The 24,282-nt window shown below is 43.3% G+C and overlaps 1 pseudogene; it reads right to left on the reverse strand.

The window, feature by feature from the left end:
• Window positions 1-19,333, reverse strand: part of LOC103544779 (class I histocompatibility antigen, Gogo-B*0102 alpha chain-like) — a 36,135-nt pseudogene extending 16,802 nt beyond the window's left edge.
• Window positions 19,334-24,282: the final 4,949 nt, after the last annotated feature.

A 24,282-nucleotide genomic window follows, 5' to 3' on the forward strand; every position in this document is an offset into this window, starting at 1 on the left:
TCTCCAAACTGAAGAGCAGGAAGACAATTCCTCTACCCACTCTAGTTTCTTCTGGCTGGGCTACGAATTAAATCAACACAAGACAGAATAACAGGAGAAAAATCAAACAAGTTTAACAGCATGTATACATAGGAGAAACCCAGGAAAACTGGGTAACTCAGCCAGAATGGCTGGCTGTCACCTTAAATATCATCTTCAGCTAAAGACAAAGGAGGATGTTTGGGTGGGGGGAGTCAATTATACGAGATTACCAGAAAAGCACAGTAACAAGAGTAAAATTATTATGCAGATTTAAGTCCTTGCCTTCTGCATTGGTAAGATTTTCTAGACATAAGGTCATCTTGCCCTTTTCCTGGTACAGAGAGGGAGATATCTTTATAAAGGGAGATTTCCCTTACAAATGTAAATATCTCTTACAAAGGATAACTTCTACTTGATTTTCAGAGTTTTTCCCATGTCTGCAGTTTAAAAAAAAAAAAATACCCAGCCAAAAATAACCCTTATGCCAAAGAGATACATTTTGGAGTAGCGAATGCTGATCCCCCACAGTGGGATGGAGTAGGCAGAAATGGTTAACTCCAATCTAGGAAGAAAGCTTTCTAAAAAGTGGCTTTTAGTTGTCATCTTATAATAAATTTAACATCTTTCATGTGTTTTGGAATGATTTGGTAGTGAAACTGGCAAAGAGTTAGCTACTGATGATTAAGTATCCAGGAACTAAAGGTTTTTTTGTTTTTGCAATTACTGATTATAACTTTTAGCTGTTTAACCCACCCATTGTTAACTGTTCTGTCTAGGCAATAAGCTGTCTGACTCCCACTAAGTTTCCATAGATAACATCTCCTTGGAGCCTGGGTCACCATGGTAATGGGTGTTTGAGCTGTTTTTCAGGAATTAGAACCCCTTTGTCCACTCCAGGCCAATTGAGACCACCAACTCACTGACTGGGCCCATGCAGATGTCCCACAGGCGATCTGTTGACATCAAAAGGCTAAAAACTCCACCTTCAGATCGTGCTCACATTGCCATTTTGTGAGCATGCATCCTATGAAGAGGCATGGAGTCTGACTACGCTTGTGCATATCATCAATTACCTTACCTCTCCTCACATCCAATCACCTATCTCCACATTTCAGACCACCTTGCCCCCAACCCCATAAATATTCCTGAGTCCCTATTTTCAGGGAAGCAGATTTAAGACTCAAGCTCTCACTTCCTCACATGGCTGCCTTGTGATTAATCACTCTCTCTGCTACAATCTCATCATCTTCGTGTTCAGCTTTCCATGTTGTGGGCAAAAACGAACCTGGCACGGTAACAGTAGAAATGATTTGGACACCAACGTGATTCTAAAAAGCATTGTTAATCTGTGCCTCTGAATTTTTTTTTAAGCACCTCTATTGTGTTTTCCATTCACATTTTGTGCTCTATCACTGGTATCCCTTTAGAAGTTTTCCAGTTTCATTTATATTGATCACAATGTGCTTTCCACTTCTGTAAAAGAAGTTAATACAGTCAAGTGAGGTTAAATGTAAGTAACACATCAAATTCTTCTCAAGATAGATGACCTTAACATCAGATTGAACATTGTATACCAGAAAATCTATAGGGATGTCAGTGAGTAAAATATCCAATGATCTATTTCTAGCCAATGCTATTTTTTATGACATTCTAGCCTTCTCTCACACATGGCTGATGACATTGTCTGTGCCTTTGTTCCAATGTGGGTAGTTATGCTAAAAATTCTTGCACTGAACCTTGTTATTTTCTTTTCTCTTTCATTTTTAAAAAATTAACCAGGGGGCCGTCCTGGTAGCGTAGTGGTTAAGTTCACATGCTCCACTTTGGCAGCCCAAGGTTTAGGGGCTCAGTTCCTGGGCATGGACCAGCACTGTTCATCAAGCCACACTGTGGTAGCACCTCACATAAAATAGCAATTGGCACAGATATTAGCTCAGGGACAATATTCCTCAAGCAAAAAGAGTAAGATTGGCAACAGATGTTACTTCACGGCCAATCTTCCTCACACAAAATAAATAACCAGGAAGGGTTCACAGCTGCAGTTTGAAAAATGCCAGTTTACAGAGTTATGACCAAGTAAATACCTGGGCACCCACCACTGGTGTAAGAAACAGAACCTATGAAGCCCCAGTGGGCACCTCCCTAATCCCATCCCCTAGATGTAACCTCTATTCTGGTCTTGTGTTTACTATTCCCTTGGGTCTCTCTAAAGATTTTACAGTAAGTATATATATCCCCAAACCAAATAGTATTTAGTTTTGCCTGGTTTTGAACTTCCTGTACAGTGAACTCATACTGCATGGATTCTTCTGTGACTCAGATTTACGTAGGAGAGTTATCCCTCATGTGTGAGGCTGTCATTCATTCAATTCTACTGCTGAAGTCTTACATTTTATGACACCACAATTTTGCTATTTTGCTATTGATGCATATGTAGTTATTCTAGTTTTCACTGTAAACACTAGTGTACTTCTCTCCTGGGGCACATAGGCAAGAAATTCCCCAGAGCGTATGATCAGGAGTGGGATTGCTGGGTTATATCGGGTGGGTACTTTAACCATACTAGATAATGCTAATTTGATTTCCAAAGTGCTTGCTCCAATTTAAACTTTTACCAGGAATGTGTAAGAGTTCGTGTTCCTGAGTTGTTTGTTCTAAAATAAAAAGCTCAGCTAAAGGGAAGAAATTAAGAGCTGAAAGCCACTGCCTTGGCTGAAGAATCACCCAGGCATTTTTTTTTTCAGATTCTGTTAATAACTTTATTTACTTTTATTCCATATACTTTGACATTATACTTTTAGCATATAGGTCCAGACAAGGCTTCCTTTCAGCATAACCACATAAGTGTCATTTTATTTGTTTGGATTTTTCCATAATAATAAAGAAAAATGGAGGAAGGAAGGAGAGAGGGAGGCAAGGGAGGAGAAAACACAAAAGAAAATAAAAGAGAGAACAGGAGAGGAATTGGAAACAGTGAGGAGAGAGAATATTCCCATGTGCAAAGAAATACAGGAGAGATAGACTAATAGAAGTCTAAGAGAGAGTTACTAGTTATCTATTGCTGGGTAACAAACTACCTCAGAATTTAGTGGCTTAAAACAACAAATGTCTATTACCTCAAAAAGGTAATACAAGCACAAGCAAAACTGAGCAGATGCCGGTGGGAGAAGTTGGGTAAGGAGAAGGATTTTACAAGATGGAATAAGTAATAGGTAGTTGGTATACAGATTAAAATGGTTTTGTTAGTCCAAGTCCTCCAAGAAGCACATCAAGATGGGATTAAATTTTATTAGAGAAAACATCTGTCAGAGAATATGGAGAGGGAGCCGGAAAATACCGGGAAGGGCAGCAGACAAAGATGCAAGTCTGATCCCAAATGATGGTCAGGACAGGTTTGTTGTAGGTATCTTGGACCACCAGGCAAACTAAGTGCAGGTGAGCAAAGCCGTAGGGAGTCCTGAACCCAAATTCAGCCATCAGAGGAGCCCCACATCTCCCAGGAATGGCTGCCTTAGTTTCCCTGCTGTGACCAGTCATTCTGGGAACAGTCATGGGAAGTAGGGTCTCTGCACAAATGCTGCCACTGATTTCAAAGCACAGGAGTGGGGGTCCTTGTGGCTTACCTGGAGGATGTAACCTAATATGACTCTTCATACTTGAGGGGTCTGGGTCCTTGGAACCCAAACCCTTCTCAGACGGGGTTGCTGCACATGTCCAGTCACAGTTACAGTGGAGCAAGGGGGAAATATGAGGTGCCCAAGTCTATCACCCGGGTGCCACACATATTGCTCCTGCCTCCATGTGTGACACAGCCGCACCCCCTCTTGCAGATCAGGGTCAATTACTTCTCCCTTGAGTAATGGTCTCCGGGCACATGGGGTCCAACTTCCCTAGTGACAATCATAATACATAGTTCAATGGGACCTTTGTCATGTCCCCTTTCAAGAGTGCCCCCTTCTGGGAACCAGGATCTCCTACTCTGCAGAGACCAGAGTTGTGAATACAGGAAGTACAAAATCCTCCAGTGGATGATTGGAAGTGATGGTAAGTAAGGCCACACCTGCTTCCATCCTTGATCCTGGACCCACAGTCTATTCCTACTGAAAACAGGGCACCAAATAGAGGTCTCTTATTTAAGAAATACACTGTGTACTAAAAGACGTAACCCCATCCCTACAGGGCTTTTCCTCAAAGCTGGTGCGTCAGATGTGCCTTCAGCAGGCCTGTCCAGAGTTCTGTGTGGCTGGCAGACCCTGGATGGTGCAGTGGATCCCATGGTCATGGCCCATCCTGCACCTCCTTCACTGTGAGGTAAGTCCCTCTCTTGGATACTGTGCTAGAGCAGTTCCAAGCCTGTGGATCCAACATTTCAGTAGCCCCCATAGTGGTGCTGGCTGAAGTTCTGGGGACAGGGAAGGAAAGCCACACATAAAACAGGTATCCGTCCCTGTGGGGAGGAACCTCTGACCCTCCCAGGATGGAACAATCTTGCTCTAGTCAAATTCTCATTTGGTAGCTAGTTGGACACCTAAAGAAAAAACGCTAGATTAGGGCCCAGTATTAGTCTAATGCTGACGAAATGGACATTCAGAGGTCGCAGTAGCCAGAACAGCCTCGATAAGTATGAATCAGTGCTGCTGGACCCGTATGGAGTCTCATCTCTGCCATCTTCGTCACTCCGTTCATGCACCTAACCTGTCAATCCTGGGTTGACCAGTGATGGAGGCTGGCTAACGTCCATTTATCTTCTTGGTTGTTCAGTGCCTCTTCAGGGGTAGGTGTTTTCAGGGGGTGGAACATGTGATTCAGGCTTAACCACAGATGTATCATTTTCATCTTAGGATGGGCTGCTGTGGGCTTGCCCAATTGATGCCTTAGTGGGTTATGCAGAACCTAGTGCATATGGTCATTTTTAATCACATGGGTGCTTGGTGTCCCATGGTCAAGCATTCTCTCTTAAAAAGACCCAGTAACACACCTAAAGTTTCCTCCAAAAGGGGGTATATTTCTCTGCTGTGGATGGCATGGCCTTCCTTCAAAATCCCGGGGTCAGGGGCCAGCCCAGTGGTATAGCAGTTGAGGCCACACACTCCGCATCAGAGGCCTGGTGTTCGCCAGTTTGGAGCCCAGGTGCGGATCTATGCTCCACTTATCAAGCCATGCTGTGGTAGGTGTCCCACATATCAAATGGAGGGAGATGGGCACTGATGTTAGCTCAGGGCCAATCTTCCTTGGCAAAAGAGGAGGATTGGCAGCAGATATTAGTGCAGGGCTTATCTTCCTCAAAAACAAAAAAGAAGCCCAGGGGCCAGTATGTGATTCTCCCACTGTTATTTGCCTCTAGCTCCACATGGCATTTTTTCCCATCACTGACATCTCCAACACCATTGAGTTTGATCAATAGTGTCTTATTGCAACATGCCCTGGATCTACTGCAGTGTCCTTTCATGTCCAAGCCCCACTTGAAGTTGGCATCCTTCTATGTCACCTAGAATATGGGCCAAACAATGTACCTAGATGTGGAATGTGATGTCAGAAACCAAAAAAGCCTACCAGGCAGTGTGCTTCCTTCTTTGCAGTGAGGGATGCAAGATGCACAGTTTGTCTTTTACGTTGGAGGGGATATCCCTCCACACTCCTAACCGCTGAACCTCTAGAACTGAACTGAAGCGGCCACTCCCTGAGTCTCCATCAGCTTTATCTTCTACTTCCTGGAGTGCACCTGTTTGACCAAGGCCTCCAGCATACTCACCCATCCCAATAAACATGAGGTTGTAAATTAAATGAACTAATGTGATATTCTACAGGATGTCCAGGAGGTCCAGATCACTTAAGACTATATTACAGAGGGCAGGAGAATTAAAGGCACTCTGAGATAAACTATAAATAAATGTTGTTGCTTCTTCCACATGCATGCTAAAAATTCCACCTCCACTTTTCTAACTGAATAAAACAGACTGTGGTCATCAAATCTACAGCCATGTACCTTGTGCCTGAGGCCTTACTAACCTGCTCTGGCAGTGACATCACATCCAGCACAGCAGCAGCATCAGGACCACTACTTGGTTGAGTCTGAAGTAGCTCATGCATCCTTTAGACCACATCAGGCTCCTGCAGGGACAGATTGCTGAATTAACTGGAGATAATAGGCAACACCACGATGGTCCCTGCATCCATCAGGTCTCTAATGGGGGTGCTAACTCCTACAATACCTGCAAAACCTCCACAATACCTGCCCTGGGACACAGTATCATTTCTGATTTGACCAAGATGGGGCCAGTTTCAGAGATTTCCTTTGGCCTTCAGCACAAAGAGACCCCTTATTCCACAGACCAGGGACCCAGTGTGGAGGTTACTCCAACTTTCAAGCATATCAATGCCAATTATGCACTCGTGGAACGGGGATGATTGCCGGGTGGGTCCGTGGACCCAGGGCTCCCATTCTGAGCCACACTTTGTCCAGGATTCCATTTATTACCTGGCCTCTGTATGCCCCACTGTAATAGGGGGACATGATTGATGCTATGGGTATCAGTGTGATTTCTGGGGCAATATATGATAAATATATGATAAAATAATAGTATCAGTGTTTCCAGAGCTTTGGCTACCCTGCAAGGAGATGAGTAGGAGATATGAACATCAGAGAGTGGGAAGCATGAAATGGAGACTATGGAAGGGCTGGGTTATTGGCAATGGTTGGTCTAGGGGATACAAGGGAGTGAGGACCCAGGGAGAGCAGAGTAGAAGGTCATGGAGAAGAAGAGTTCACGGAAGTGAGAGGCCAGGGTGTGAGAGCATCTTCTCTGCTGTGTGGGTTTCTATCACTGCCATAAAAAATTACCCCAAACCTAGTGACTCTAAATAACACCTATTTATTATCTCACTGTTATGTAGGTTACAAGTCCAATGTGTTCTCACTGAGCTAAGATCAGAGTGTTGGCAAGTCTGTGTTCCTTACTAGGGGCTCTGGGAGAATCCGCTTCAAGCTCATTCAGGTTGTTGTCTGAACTCAGTTCCTTGCAGAGGTAGGACTAAGGTCCCCATTTCCTTGCTGGCTGTCAGCTGGAGCCACTCTTAGCTCGTAGAGGATCTCTTCGGTCCTCCAACATAGGCCCCTATGGCACACCCAGTCCTTCTCCTACTTGGGACCTCTCTGACTTCCCCTCTACCGCATCTCTTCAGCAGTGTCTCTCTGACATCAGCCAGAGAAAAATTCTCTGCTTTTAAGGATTCACACCATTTTCTTGGGCAAGCCAGATAACCCAGGATAATCTCCCTGCCAGGATAATCTCTGTATTTTAAGGGCCTTAATCTTAATTTGTGGTTGTTAGTGCTGTCAAGTTGACCTGACTCCTAGCAACCTTGTCTACAGTAGAGCAGAACCCTGCCTGTCTTTTGTGTGCCATCCTCTCATCTTCTGGTGCTATATTTCACAATGCTCCATGACTGTTCATAAGGTTTTCATGGACAATTTTTTCCGAAGTGGGTGGCCAGATCATTTTTCCTAGTCTTAGTCTGGAAGCTCTGCTGAAACCTGTCTACTATGGGTGACCCTGCTGGTATTTGAAATACGAGTGGCACAGCTTTCAGCATCATAGCAACACACAGCTGCCACAGTATGATAACTGACAAATGGGTAGTGTGGTCCCCTGACAGGGAAACAAACCAGGGGCCCGGCAGTGAGAGAGCCGAATCTTAACCACTAGACCATAAACCATAAATCCATAAACCAAGCAGCTCTTTCCAGGTCAGTTGAGAACTGTTTATAGGACACTGTCCCCATGATAATAGAATCCAGCAGCTCCTCATGCAGTTCCAAAGTCAGTTCTAGGGAGATAGAGGCTCCCTGCTCAGGCATGTATCCTCCTTTCATTCCCCTGGTAGCATGATCCTGTATAAACTGTGTCTGCTTTTTAATGGAACTCTTCTGGGCACTGTCCTTTCCATCAGAGTGTTTCTCCTACATTATCTAAGACAACATGGGTATTTCAGGTTTCAAGTTTGTTTTATATCTTTCAGTCATAAGGGTAGTTTCATAAAGTGCAGCAGAGAGCTAGTAACTGCCCCTTGAAAGGAAATTCTGTAGTTCAAAGTACCAACAGTCATCACTGGGAGGCGCTCAGAAGCTTTTGCCATAAGCTCCAGTACCTGCTCTCCACAGTTTTTGTATTGAGAGTGTGTCTGCACAGCGCTTCAGTTTCTGTTCTATCCTGTTGGGTTTCCACTGTGCATATCTAATTAATATTGCTTGGAGGGTGGATTTATATGTTTTCTGTTTTACAATACTAGGTAGGGAAAGTATTCCCCAGTCACACATATCCCCAGATAGACATATCTATTCCCATAAAACATTTAGATAAAGAAGACACAACCTCTTCATTTGAAGCCTGTTAAAACATTTCATTTTCATCCAAATTTTCACCTTAATCTTATCAAGTCTTAAATTTCTGTGCTCTCTCAATCTAATTGTAGCCCACGGTAGTTCTTCACCAGTGAGTTTTGGTGCCACAGTGCATGGGGCTCCTGTGTAAAGGAGCCAGCCTAGACCATTGTACCCTCTCTTGTGTGTAAGGCATTGGGTCCTCGCAGGGTTGAGCCAAACTACCCTGGCTCTTTAGTCATATGTACCTTCATTAAACTGCCTGACTATTGCAGGTCAGGGTTCTCATTGTGGTCTTTGTCTTCCTGCTTTTAAAATTCCTCAAAACTGAGTTAAATCGGGCCATCTTTTTTGTGGTCCTTTAATGCTGAAGAACTAGCAAGCGTCCTTTTGGCTCACCCAACTTTCAATACTGTTATATTAAGACCTTTGTTTTAACATTTTCAATATTTGTTTTATTCATTCCATTTCTTAATAATCATCCGTATTAGGGTTCTCCAAAGAAACCGAACCAATAGAATATATATGAACTGATAAGATTTATACAATATGATATAAGGAATTGGCTCATGTGATTATGGAGGCTGAGAAGTCCCACACTCTGCCATCTGCAAGCTGAAGACCAAGGAAAGCCAGTGATGTAATTCAGCTTGAGTCCAAAGTCCTGAGAAGAGGGGAGCCGATGGCGTAAAAAAAATCCCTTTCTGAGGGCAGAAGACCAATGTTCCAGCTCCTATGATCAGGCACAAAAAAGGGTGAATTCCCCCTTCCTCCACTTTTTTTTCTATGCAGGCCCTTAATGGATTGGATGATGCCCACCCATATTGGGAAGGGAAATCTCCTTTACTGAGTCCACTGATTCAAATACTAATCTCATCTGGAAACACCTTCACAGATACACCCAGAAATAATGTTTAGCCAAATATCTGGCACACTGTGACCCAGTCAGGCTGCCATATAAAATTAATCATCACAAGCACATCCTTTGTTAACCTGGCACTATTATGCATCTCCTTAAGCCAAGCTTAATCTCCAAATAAGGACAATAACAAAGTCATCATTACACTTAATATGATTCAAGTATCCTGTGTACAACTGAAAATATACTAACCTCTTCCAAAGAAGAGGAAGTAAAGTCCTTGGGTGATGTTTAGTTTTCTCCTTGTAAATACTATAACGTAAAATTAACGGTACTTAAATATTATGATACAAAGTCAATACATCTTATCTTACATGATAAGGGAATAAGAGAGGAAGAAAACAAAGGTATTATACACACACATTCATTATTCATAACAAAATAAATAAATACTAATGACAATTACAGTCCTCGTTTCTTTAACTGGTCAGATGGTTATAGCTGGTAATTGTAACTATCTTCTTCCATTATCCACTCTGTATTTCTTTTGCCTTCAGCAAGCATCTCAGCTAGTTATAATCCTTTCCCTGATAGGGTGACCCAAACCTTCATTCCTGAAGAGTGTAGGCCATTAGCAGTCCTGCTTGAGTTGGGTTGTACTTTACCATTGACCTTAATCACAGGGTGTGGTAATACTAAAAGATGCCCTAAGGGTTCTCTTGTTTTCCAGACATACCCTTTCTTACCTCCATTGTGCAACAGTAGTCCAATTTCTCCTTGGCAGTCAGGACCAATCACCTCACACAACACATAACTCTATTCTTTGCCTGTTGATTCAGAGGCATGAGGAGCCCAAAGTGGCCAGATGGAAGTCTTAGCTTCCAGTTCAGTGGAATCACTGTTGTGTCTCCTGGTGGAAGCATTCCTCCTTCTGGAGCTAAGGCCTTTAGTCCGGTAGAGCATAAAGTTGTGGGAACAGAAAGTAAAAATTTTGCTGGGGAATCACTAGCGGTAGTAGTGAGTGTTGCCATTCCCATTTCCACCAGTTGGTTCCTGGACCTGTGAATCCTGGCTACGGGAAAACAGCACCATGTATTGGATGCTGATTCAGAGGACATACAGCCATCTGGAGAACCTTGAGCCAGCCCTGCAAGTTGTTGCAACCATGTTGCTGAGCCCATGCATAACCTCCATCCCTGCCACCATAGCCACTTTCTTCATGAGCCCACTGGACAATTATGAGAGTGACTGGGGAAAAATGTTGACAGGTGTCCACAGAATGGGTCATCATATCCACTTGATTATTAAAATCCTCCTCTCCTGAGGTCACCCTTTGGTGAGCATTCACATGGGACACAAATATCTTCATGTTATTTACCCAATTCAGAGAGGTCTATCTACATACCTTTTCCTCAAATTTCCCTGTCACCAGTTTTCCAATCATGTTCCTTCCACATCCCATCCAGGCAAACCATTGAATATAGCCCATGAATTTGTATACAATTGCACATCTGACCATTTCTGCTTCCAAGTGAACAACAAGGTGACTCCTGAAATTCTGTCCTGTGGGAGGATTTTTCTTCACTGCTGTCCTTCAGGGATGTCCCAGAAAGGGGCTGTAAGTGCTGCAGCTGTCCACTTTCAGGTGGTGTCTGCATATTGTGCAGAACCATCTACAAACCAGGCCTGAGTCTTCTCTTCCTCTGTCAACTGATTGTAGGGAACTCCCCATCAAGCTATAGGTGCAGGCTAGGACAGAGAAGGTAGTGTAGCAGGACTATAGAAGGTAGTGGGGACCATAGCTGTTTGGACCACTTCTTCATTTAACTTACTTGTGCCTTTAGGGCCTGGTCGGGGCCACCAAAGTATATACCACTTCTATTTGATGATAGAGTGCTACCATACACACCTGATGTTATGATTTGGTGGGTCAGATAATACCTAGTTCATGATGGGTAACTCAGGTTGCATGGTAACTTGGTGGCCCATGATTCTCTGTTCAGTTTCTACTAAGGCACAGTAGCAGGCCAAAAGATGTTTCTCAAAAAGGAGAGTATTTATTTGTAGAGGATGGCACGGCTTTGCTCCGAGATCCTAAGGGCCTGCACTGTGCTTCACCCATAGGGGCCTGCCAAAGGCTCCAAGCAGCGTCTGTATCTGCTACTGACACTTCAAGCAGAGTAGCCTGGGCCTGTTGCAGAGCCATCTCTTGTTCAAAACTAGCAGCTTTTCAGGTCACTCCATAAATGGGCCAGAATAACACACCCAAATGAGAAATAGGTTACCTCCAAAATCCAAAGAGGCCCACTAGGCATTGTGCTCCTTTTTGGTTGTAGGAGGGACAAGATGCAACAACTTATCCTTCATCTTAGAAGGGAGATCTTTTCTTCCCCAGCTTTATCGAGATATAACTGACATACTATCCTGTGAGTTTAAGGTGTACCACAGGATAATTTGATATACGTATATGTTGCAAAATGATTGCCACAATAGGGTTAGTTAACACCTCCATCACCTGACATAATTAGCATTTATTTTTTTGGTATTGAGAACATTTAATTTACTCTCTTAGCAACTTTCACGTATATAATACAGTATTGTGAACTATAATCACCTTGCTGCACATTAGATCCTCAGAACTTATTCATCTTCTAACTGGAAGTTTGTGCCCTTCACCAACATCTCCACATTTTCCCCACCCAACCCCACCCCCTGGCAACCACCATTCTACTCTTTGTTTCTGAGTTTGGCAGTTTTGTTCATTTTGTTTTTTTTTTTTTAAAGATTGACACCTGTGCTAATATGTTGCCAATCTTTTTTTGTTTCTCCTCCTTCTTCTCTCCAAAGCCCCCCAGTACATAGTTGTGTGTTCTAGTGTAGGTCCTTCTGCTTGTGTTGTGTGGGATGCCGCCTCAGCATGGCCTGAAGAGCGGCACCATGTCCGGCTCCAGGATCTGAACTGGTGAAACTCTGGGCCACCAAAGCGGATGTGCGAACTTAACCCTCAGCCACAGGGCTGGTCCCCTGAGTTTGGCTTTTTAAGATTACCCATGTAAGTGAGATCATAAAGTATTTGTCTTTCTCTGTATGCCATTTCATTTAGCATAACTCCCTCAAGGTCCATCCATGTTGTGGCAAAGGGCAGGATTTCCTTCTTTCTCATGGCCAAATAATAATATTCCTGTGTGTGTGTATACATGTGTGTGTGTATATATATATATATGTATATATATGCCACATCTTCTTTATCCAATCATCCATAGAGGGACACTTAGGCTGTTTCCATATCTTGGCTATTATGAATGATGCTGCAATGAACATGGGAGTGTAGAAATCTCTTTGAGATCCTGATTTCATTTCCTTTGGATATATACCCAGAAGTAGGACTGTTGGATGATATGTTAGTTTTGTTTTTAATTTTTTGAGGGACCTTCATACTGTTTTCCATAGTAGCTGTACCAATTTATAATCTCATCAACAATGCACAAGGGTTCCCTTTTGCCCACATCCACACCATCTTATCTCTTGTCTTTTTGACAACAGCCATTCTAACAGATGTGAGGTGGTATGTCATTGTGGTTTGGATCTGCATTTCCCTTATGATTAGTGATGTTCAGCATCTTTTCAAATACCTGTTGGCCATTTTTGTCCCTTAGAAAAATGTCTATTCAAGTTCTCTGCTGATTTTCTAACCTGATTGGTTTTTTTTTCCTTTTTGCTATTGAGTTGTATGAATTCTTGATATACTTTTGATATTAACCCCTTATCAAATAAATGGTTTGCAAATATTTTCTCCCATTCCGTAGGTTGCCTTTTTCGTTTTGTTGATTGTTTCTTTTTTTTTTTTAAAAGATTTTATTTTTTCCTTTTTCTCCCCAAAGCCCCCCGGTACATAGTTGTGTATTCTTCGTTGTGGGTTCTTCTAGTTGTGGCATGTGGGACGCTGCCTCAGCGTGGTCTGATGAGCAGTGCCATGTCCGCGCCCAGGATTCGAACTAACGAAACACTGGGCCGCCTGCAGCGGAGCGCGCGAACTTAACCACTCGGCCACGGGGCCAGCCCCTGTTGATTGTTTCTTTTGCTGTGCAGAAACCTCCAGTTTGAGGCAGTCCCACTTATTTATTTTTGCTTTTGTTGTCATATTCAAAAAATCATTACCAAGACCAATGTTAAGAAACTTTTTTTCTATGTTGTCTTCTAATTTACAATTTGAGGTCTTATGTTTAATTCTTTAATCCATTTTGAGTTAATTTTTGTGGGTGGTGTAATGTAAGGATCCAATTTTATTCTTCTGCGTGTGACTATTCAAGTTTTCCAACATTATTCATTAGAGAGACTATCCTTTCGCCATCAAGCATTCTTGGCTCTCTTATCAAATATGAGTTGGTCGTATACACATGCGACAGTTTACATCTGGGCTCTTGATTCTGTTCCATTAGTCTGTGTCTGTTGTTATGCCAGTCCCATACTCTCTTGATTACTATAGCTTTGTAATATAGTTTGAAATCATGAAGTGTGATGCCTACAGCTTTGTTCTTTTTTTCTCAGGATTGCTTTGACTATTTGGTGTCTTTTGGGGTTCCATACAAATTTTAAGATTGTGCTATTTCTGTGAATAGAATTTTGGAATTTTGGTAGGGATTACATTGACTCTGTAGATGGCTTTTGGGTGATATAGACATTTTAACACTAGTAATTGTTACAATCCAGGAACATGGGATATCTTTCAATTTATTAGTGATGTCTATTTGTTTTCATCAAAATCTTATAGTTTTCAGTATACAGATTTTTCACTTCCTATTGTAAACTCGATTGCTTTCATCATTTCTTTTTCACATATTTTGTTTTTGGTGTAGAGAAATGCAACTGATTTCTGTATTAAAAGTGAATTGCTTTCCTTTAGAGCAGCATGAACACTGGAATTTGAAATAAAAAACCCAACACTATTTACATTAGCATCCCCCCAAAATGAAATACTTTGGTATAAATCTAACAAAATATGTATATGACCTATATGAGAAAAATTATAAAACTCTGATGAAAGAAATCAAAGAAGAACTAAATAAATGGAGAAGTATTCCATGTTCATGGATAGGAAGATGTCAATATTCCCAATTTGTCAAGATGTCAGTTCTTCCCAAATTGAGGTATAGATTCAATGCAATCCCAATCAAAATCTCAGCAAGTTATTTAGTGGTTATCAACAAAATGATTCTAAAGATTATATGGAGAGGCAAGATATACTAATAGCCAACACAATATTGAGGGAGAAGAACAGATTTGGAGAAATGACACTACCCAACTTCAAGACTTATGGTAAAGCTACAGTAATCAAGGCAGTGTAGTACTTGTGAAAGAACAGACAAATAATCACTGTAACAGAATAGAGAGCCCACAATACACACACATAAATATAGACTACCAATCATTGACAAATAGCAATGCAATGGAGCAAAGATAGTCTTTTCAACAATTTGCGCTGGAACAACTGGATGACATCCATATGGAAGAAAATGAATCTAGACATAGATCTTACACCCTTCACAAAAATTAACTCAAAATTAATTTTTTGAGTTATTGTCCTAAATTTAAAACTCAAAACGATAAAACCCCTAGAAGATAACATAGGGGAAAACCTAGATGACATTGGACATGGTGATGACTTCTTAGACACAATACCAAAGGCACAATCCATGAAGGAAGTAATTGATAAACTGGACTTCATTAAAATTAAAAGCTTCTGCTCTGTAAAAGACAATGTCAGGAGAATGAGAAGACAAGCCAAGACTCGGCAAAACTATTTGCAAAAAATACATCTGATAAAAGTCTGTTATCCATAATATACAAAGAAGTCTTAAAATTCAATTGCAAGAAAACAGACAACTCAATTGAAAAATGAGTTAAGGATACCTATCAGTGATCCCTTATCAAGGAAGATATACAGGTGGCAAATAAGCATATGAAAAGATGCTCCACATCATATCTTATCAGGGAAATGCAAATTAAAACAATGAGGTACCACTACACACCTATTAGAATGGCCAAAATCCCAACACTGACGAAACCGAATGTTGGTGAAGGTGTGGGACAACAGGAATTCTCATTCACTGCTGGTGGGAATGCAAAATGGTGTAGCATTGAAACATTGGAAGACAGTTGGTGGTTTCTTAAAAAAGGAAACATACTCTTACTGTACAATCTAGCAATCACACTCCTTGGTATGTACCCAAAGGAGTTGAAAACTTATGTCCACATAAAAACGTGTACACAAGTATTTATAGCAGCTTTATTCAGAATTGCTAAAACTTTGAAGCATCCATGATGTCTTCCAGTAGGTGAATGAATAAACAAACTGTGGTACATCCAGACAGTGGAATATTATTCAGCACTAGAAAGAAATGAGCTATTAAGCCATGAAAAGACATGAAGGAACCTTAAATGCATATTACTAAGTGAAAAAAGTCAATCTGAGGGGCTGGCCCCGTGGCCGAGTGGTTAAGTTCGCGCTCTCCACTGCAGGCGGCCCAGTGTTTCGTTGGTTCGAATCCTGGGCGCGGACATGGCACTGCTCATCAGACCACACTGAGGCAGCGTCCCACATGCCACAACTAGAAGAACCCACAACGAAGAATACACAACTATGTACCGGGGGGCTTTGGGGAGAAAAAGGAAAAAATAAAATCTTTAAAAAAAAAAAAGTCAATCTGAAAAGGCTACACACTGCATGATTCCAACTCTATGACATCTTAGAAAAGAAAAACTATGAAGACAATAAAAAGATCAGTGGTTGCCAGAGGCTACGACTAGGCTAGAGCATAGGGTTGAATAGGTGGAGCACAGAGGATTTTTAGGGCAGTGAAAATACTCTACATGATATCATAATGATGGACATATGTCAGTATATATTCGTCCAAACCCATAGACTGTATACCACCAAGAATCAACCCTAGTGTAAACTGTGGACTTTGCGTGAATATGATGTGTCAATGTGGGTTCATCAGTAACATTTGCACTGCTCGAGTGAGAGATGTTGATAGCAGAAGCTGTGCACATGTGGGAGTAGAGGGTACATGGGGAATCTCTGTACCTTCCTCTTAATTTTGCTGTGAATCTAAAACTCCTCTTGAAAGTCTTGACAAACCCAAACCAAACCAAATTCATCAGGTTGCTGCATGCACGAATAGTTCATTTTCTTTTGATCACTGAAAAGTATTCCAGTTTATGGTGTACTGCCCTTGTTTATCCTTCCACTCTCGAAGGGTATCTTGATTGTTTACAGTTTTTAATGGTTATGAGTAAAGTTGCTATAAAGATTCACTGCAGTTGTTCTGTGGAAGTAAGTTTTCAATTCACTGGGGTAAATATCTAGCAGTGCAATTGCTGGGCCGCATAGTAGGTGGATGTTTAACTTTATGACAAACTTCCTGTCTTCCAAATTGGCTTTACCATTTTTCATTCTCGTCAGCAATGAATGAGAGTTCCTGGTGTCTGTGTCCTTGCTAGCAATTTTATTGTCATGAAATTTTTTTTAAGCTATTCTAGTTGTGTGGTATATCTCATCATGGCTTTAATTTGTATTTTCTTAATGACATATAATATTAGGCAAATTTCCACGTGTTTATTTGCCACCCACGTATCTTCTTTGGTGAAGATCTGTCTTTCAGTCCCTTATTAAATTGGGCATTTTTGTTTTCAATTGTCAAGTGTTAATTTTCTTTATATATTTTGGTTATAAGTCCTTTATCATGTCTGACTTCCAAACATTTTCTCTCAGTCTGTCTTATCCTTTCATTCTCTTCATAGTGTCTTTTGTAGAGTAAAAAGTTTTAAATTTTGATAAAGTCCAAGATATTATTTTTTTCTCATGGATTGGACTTCTGATGTTTTATCTAAAAACTCAACACCAAACTCAAAGTAGAGTTTCTCCTTTATGTTCTCCTAGAATTTTCATGGCCTTTCATTTTACATTTAGGTCTATGGTCCATTTCGAGTCAATATTTCATATACAATCAACTATTGTTTAGGTTATTTTTGTATGTGGATGTCCAATTATCTCAGGACCATTTGTTAGAAAGAGTATCCCTTCTTCTCTGATGACCTTTGCACCTGTATTCAAACTCAGTTGACTATATCTGCATAGGTCTATTCCTGGCCTCTCCATTGTATTGGTCTATGTTCTACCCTATTGTCAACATCACACTGTCTTAATTGCTGTCATTTATAGAAAGTCTTGAAATAGTATCCCATAATTTTTGAAAAATATATTTCCATTATCATTCAGTTTAACATGTTCTCTAATTTGCCTTGTGTTATCTTCTTTCACCCATGGGTTATTTAGAAGGGTGTTTTCAATCTTCAAATACTTGTTTGATTTCCCAAATATCTTTCTATTTCTAACGAAATTTTGGCCAGAGAACATACTCTGTATGATTTAAATCTTTGAAATTTATTGTTACTTGTTTTGTGTCTCAACATATGATCTCTTATTGAATGTACTGTAAGCACTTTAAAAATATATGTATTCTGTGGTTTCTGGGTAAAGTGTTCCTATATGGTATATGGTTTTGTGCCCCACAGGGTATAGTCTTGACACCTGTAGAGTCCAGGGTTGCTCAGAAGTTTCTTCTCCCCACTGATGCCCAGCCTCAAGGGCAGACTTATCTGACCAGTTTACAGCTCAGACCCTCCCAGGCAGGTCAATCACAATCTGAAAGCAGAGCAGTGGCGCCCCCGTGTGGCCACAGGGATGATGACAGAAGACCCAGCTCCCCTTTCTCCTGCTCAGCCAGGATCTCTCCAGGGTCTCCCTGGACCCCCAGTAGCAGGACAGGGGACTGCATACAAGGGAGCGACCCTTTCCTGTGTCAGGTTCAGGGTGTGAAGTGTTTCTCAAAATCCACACTGACATAGATGTTTCTTAAATCAACATAAATTCTGTCTCGGGGCACAGTGAGGTCTCCAGGCCATAAGAGCTGGTTCTGAGGTATGGGATGGGCCCCACAAACTGGGTGCCCTCAGTCTCCTGGAACAGGACCTAGGACTCCGGAGTCCTTATAATTTGTTCCTGCTGCTGCCTCTGGGGCTGGACTCCATCCGGTGAGCCTCAGAAAATGGGATGGGGGTCAGGGAGAGAAGACCCTACAGTATTAGGTCCAGGAAGGAGACGATGTTCCTGGGGAAGTGAGGACAGAGCAGAAATAAGGACATCAGACGGGTAAAGGTTATAAGGAGAGGAGAAGGAGCCAAGGAAGGGAGGGGCATGTGAAGGGCTGGCCTACGGGACACTTGTTGGGTTGTATTTGGAGAGGGTTTTCTGGGTACTGGACCATAGAGAGCAAAGGACAGCTGCCTGTGCCACCCTTGTAGGGACCAACCCTGGTCCCAAATTCCCAGGATTTCCAGGCTCTCAATCCCTGCACTAGGAGATGACGGCCATGTTTGAGCCAAGCCCAGAACAGCCAGTTTCTACAGCCTTGAGTTGTCCCTGCCTCCCCTATGACAACCAGAGCCTCTGCACCAGGCCTGGGGCCCCTGAGGACCATGTGATGAACATATAGTGGGACTACAAGGACCTCAGCAACAGGACCCAGGAAACCAAATACCCATTTCCCAGTAGCAGTCCTGCACCCTCCACAGCTTGCTGCTGAAGGACTCTGGGATCCCATCTCTCCATTCTGGTGACACAACCACCCAGATCCTCCAAATGGAAGCCTCTGGCCCTGCTCTCTGCCACCGCCAACCTCTAAACTTAGCTCTGTAGGCCCAGCCCCAAATCTCATTTCCACCCTGATGACTGACCCAGGACTGCAGAGGTGCTATAGACTGAATGTTTGTGTTCCCCCAAAAATTTACATGTTGAAACCTATTCAAAATGTGATGGTATTTGGAGGTGTGGCATTTGGGAGGTGATCAGATCATGAATGGGATTAGTGTCCTTATAAAAAAGATCCCACAGCACTCCCCAGCCCCTTCCACCATGTGAGCAGTGAGAAGACGGCCATCTATGAACCAAGAAAAGGGTTCTCACCAGACACCCAATTTGCTGGCACCTTGATCTTGGTCTTCTCAGCCTCCAGAACTACAGAATAGAAATAAATTTCTGTAGAAAAAACTGTAGAATAGAAATAAATTTCTATTCTTTATTAGCCACCCAGTTTATGGTATTCTGTTATAGCAGCCTGAACTGACATGGGGTCAAGTCAGGGGAGGGATCCTCAGACCCCCACATGCTGCAGCTGAGCCACAGCTGCGATCTGGGCAGCAGTTGCCCATGACCCCGCAACCTAGACAGACCCCTTTCCCTGGCCCAAGAGACATCAGGGGCAGTTGGTGACCAGGTGCTGCCTGTCTGCTGTGCTTGTGTGGTGAGAACATGAATTTGGGGCAGTGCTGAGCATTGTGCTCGTCAGGGGGTTCCAGAAACCAAGACCAATTGGTAGTTTCCAAACACATACACATCACAGGAGACACCTGTTATGGACTGAGTTGTGTCCCCCAAAATTTGTATGTCTAAACCCCTAACCCTAACCCCAAATGTGATTGTATTTAGAGATAAGCCTTTAGGGAGAGAATAAAGGTTAAATGAGGTCACAAGAGTGGGGCCCTGTCTGACAGGACTGGTGGTTATGAGAAACAGACACCAGAGATCTCTCTCTGCACACAGAGGAAAGGCCATGTGAGGACACAGCAAGAAGACAGCCATCCACAAGGCAGGAGGGAGCCCTCATCAGAAACCAAATCTCCTGGCACTTTGATCTCGGATTCCTAGCCTCCAGCACTGTGAGAAAATAAACTTCTGCTGCTTAAGCTCCCAGTCTGTGGCATTTTGTTACGGCAGCCGGAGCAGAGGAAGACAACCTCCAAACCAACACCATAAACTCTCCCTTTCAGTCTCAGACTCAGCTCTAAGGAACGTGGGCCCAGCATTTACTCATTCACTCGCAAATATGTAGTGAGTGCCTCTGTACCAGGCACTGTTCCAGGCCTGGAGAATCATTTAATCAGAACATACAAAACACCTGCTCTCCTGATGCTGACAGTCTGACAGGACAGGCAGACAATAAATGAAAACATCATAATAGTAATAAATTATATGGCATGTGTTCCCATCATCTATTGCTGGGTAACAAACAATCCTAAAATACACAACAAGCTTTTTGCTCTCTCATTCTGTGGGTTGACAGGGCTGAGTCGGGCAGCTCTTCTGCTCCATGTGACATGGGTTAGGACTGCAGTCATCTGGAGGCCCAACTGATCCAGAACATTCAAGAGGGCTCCATCATGGGGCTGCAGGTGATGCTGGCTGTTGACTGGGAGCTCACTGGGGCTGTTAACAGGGAGACCTAGGTTCTCCTCCACCTGCTTCTCCACATGGCTTGGCTGTTCCCAGCTCAGCAGCTGGGGTCCAGGAGGGAGTGTATCATGTAGACAAGTCAGAAACCACAAAGCATCTTATGTCAGAACCTAGAAATCAAGCAGTCATCTTCCCATGTTATAGTCACCAAAGCTTGTCACAGATCCAAGGGTAGGGGAATTAGGCCCCACCTCTAGACGGGAGATGACGAGGTCACACTGCAAAAGAGCATGTGGAGGGGGGATATTCTTGAGGCCATCCTTGGGAAAAGAAGCCTTCGTAGTACGTTAGAAAGTGATAGGAGACATAGAGAAAAAATAATGCAAAGTCAACAATCAATAAAAGGTGATGGGAGAGGTGGCGCTTTTAAATGATGCGGTCAGGATGGGCCTCATTGAGATGACACTTGTGCAGACTTGCAGCAGGTGAGGAACTGAGCCATGCAGACATTTGAAGGAAGAACATTCCTGGATCGCCTTCTGCGAGTACCTGGGGCTCTGCACGGAGCAGGCCCTACCACTGCAGTGGGAGTGGAAGTGCGCACACTGTGGAGAGACTCCTGGCACAGAAGTGGGCTTCCCCCCTCCCTGCCTGGGCTTTCAGAAGTCCTGGGGCTGGGGGAGGGAGGAGGCGCTGCTGTGGAGGAAGACTAGGAGAAGAGGGAGGAAGCGAAGGTGGGGCCCAACCTCACTCCATCTCTCTACTGTCTCTCACCAGTGTCCTCCAAGGTCGTGATGACTGACAAGGAGGACCATCACACTGTGAGAGGCTGAGCATTTGACTCTTTACCTGCCAACACTATGCTGACCTGGCTGCAGGAAGGGAAGGAGATGACTGTGGACTCAGGACTCAGGGGGACCCAATCTGCAGGGGGACAAGAGACACCAGGGCTGGGCAGCTGTGGGGCTCCTCCCTGGAGAGGAGCTAAGATACACCTACCTGGTGGAGCACCTGGGCCTGAAGGGCCCCCTGGTGTGACCTGGGGTTTTGTCAGAGGACAGGGGTGAGAGTGGGGGTCAATCTCATCCAGATCCTGCCCATGCTCTCTGCCCCTGTACCCAATGCTTCCCTCCTAAATGGAGATGCCAGCAATGTCCTCAGTCACACTCTGATCACTTATATCTCACTCTCATTTATAAGTCCTTCTGAATCTAACCTCCTTCATTCCTGCTGTACCTTCTCCCACAGTCCCAGGCTCTGACCTCTCTCTCTCCTCTTCCGCCCTCCTGTGGTAGGAATGACACACTTCTCACTCAGGAGCAGCTCTAGGGGAGAGACTCGGCTCCAGATGAGTTTGGAGGAAAGACAGGCTCCTGGGCCAGGGGTTGGGGAGGGAGAATGGGCGCAGCCAGGGGAGAAGCCAAAGGGCTGGGGGAGGCAATGAAGGAAGAAGTTTCTACATCATTTTTCTCTATGGTCCAAGGGAGCCATCCTTTCCCCAGGCCCAGGGACATGGAAAGAGGGGCAGAAGAGGAAAATATTCCACATGAAAGAAAAATACAAGAGATTCCTTCATGTGCTAGCTTTTCCCTCTTGCCTATTCCGGTCAATTTTATAAGTGAAACTTGAAGTTTTCCTTTCAGGAAAGTCTCCAAATATTAAGGAATTAAATTATTAATGTCTAAGCCATGCAGACTGAAAAAGCAGAAGCTTTAACAAAGAGAGGCATATGTGGAGAACTGGCCATATTGCGTTGGGTCCTAAAGGCTGCACTGAACAAACTCGAATGTGGTGCTGAAGTGAGAGCCACCTATTTGCCTGTGTGAGCTTGGACGGCTCTGGAACCTCTGCGTCCTCTTTAGAAAGTGAAATGAGCACCCAGTGTCCAGATCTTAGTCTCTAAATATCATTCTCCAATAAAAGGAACCAGGGATATTTAGACAAACAGCTGATCCTAGAGCTGAGACAGAAACAATACAAGATGAGCCTGGAACATCTTGTAAAGCCAGAAGAGAAGTGCACCTCTCAAAAATGGTGCATGTCAAAGGGACACAGGAGCCAACATGCAAGAGCTCCTTAGGAACAAAGCTGGAACACTTTGAGCAGCAAAATAACAAGAGTATTGGATTATAACCCAAAATATAAAGTAAATATCGAGTTCATACTGAAATATATGAATGACTGAAAAACTTTTAAATAGGAGAGAAGGGACAAATCTTCCTTACAGAAGAATTCAAAGTAATATCCCTCATGAACATAGATGCAAGAGAATCCCCCTACAAGGAAGTGGGGCTTACTTTCCCTCACCTTGAGAGCAGGCTAGACTTGATGACTCACTTCCAAAGAATAGAATATGGAGAGGGAAAAATTGCTACTAACTACAAAGTTACTACCTTAAAGTTGAGAAACATGGCAGACATAATTTAATCAGTGATACAGGTCATGTTCACATCATAGACCTTCTGACATGATGTGATGAGAAGGACACTTCACCTCTACAGTATTCTTCCCCTAAACCCATAATCCCAATCTAATCATAAGAAAACATCAGATAAACCCAAAGTGAGTGACATTCTACAAATTATCTGTCCAATGCTCTTCAAAACTTTCAAGTCATAAAAACAGGTAAAGGCTAAGAAACTCAACATATCAGAGGAGACCAAGGAGACACAATAATTTAATGCATATTAAGGTACCCTGGATTGGATCCTGGAACAGAAAAAGGACATTAGTGGAAAAACTGGTGAAATCCAAATAAAGTCTCTAGTTTAGCTAACAGTACTACACCAATGTTAATTTCTTAGTTTCTTAATATTAACATGGTTTTGTAAGATGTTCACATTAAGGGAAGCAGAGTGAATGGTATATGGGAACCCTGTGTTCTAGCTTTATAACTCTTCCGCAAACTTATATTATTCAAAAAAATAACTTTAAAAAATGAAATGACAGAGTGACATCAGCATCATGGTGGAGTGAGCTCTTCCCTTACACTCTCACCCCTGAGAAAGAACGAAAAGCACCTTCATATATCAAGAGAGGACATTCAAACAACACAGTAGATGTCTGAGAGACCCACACAACCATACGTCTGAAGGTGGAGGTGCTGGACCCCCCAGGAGGCAGTGGAAAGAGGGAAGGGGACCTTGTCTCCCTCTCTGAATGGCAGCTACCTATGGCGCAGGACTGTGTGCAACTCTGAGAGGGAGACAGGGGCAGCCCGTTGCAGGAATGCCTTCGCTTTGGGAGTTGCCTCCCAGCCCATGGGAAAGCTCCACACTGAGGAGGCTAAGCAATTGCAGGGGGGTATTCACCAAGCTGAGCAGCCCAGAGGGCGGACAGCGAGGGCAGAACAGGACCACCCCTGGGATTGCACATGCAAAAGAAAGCATCCCTCCCTGTACCTGGCATAACAGCTCAGCCAGTCAGCTGGAGCAAGAACCCCTGCAAGAGAGCCAGCCCATACGTGAGTAAAGCAGCAGCAGCCAGCAGGCAAATGGAGATGGGCTCTGTCAGTATAGCTTCCAAAGGAAGGCAGAGCTGCCAGGGATCACCACAGGCTGAGAATATACAGATCGTGCCTCCCCGCAGTGGTGGCAGGTGGAATCTATGACCAGATACTACCAGTATGCGAAGACACAAATCCACCCAATCAAATAGTAGGAAAGGGTAAATAAATGCTCCAGACCAGAGGAAAAAGACAAGCACCTCAGAAATTAATCCTGAAGGCAA

The sequence above is a fragment of the Equus przewalskii genome, chromosome 19 (assembly GCF_037783145.1).
Source record: "Equus przewalskii isolate Varuska chromosome 19, EquPr2, whole genome shotgun sequence".
Classification (NCBI taxonomy): domain Eukaryota; kingdom Metazoa; phylum Chordata; class Mammalia; order Perissodactyla; family Equidae; genus Equus; species Equus przewalskii.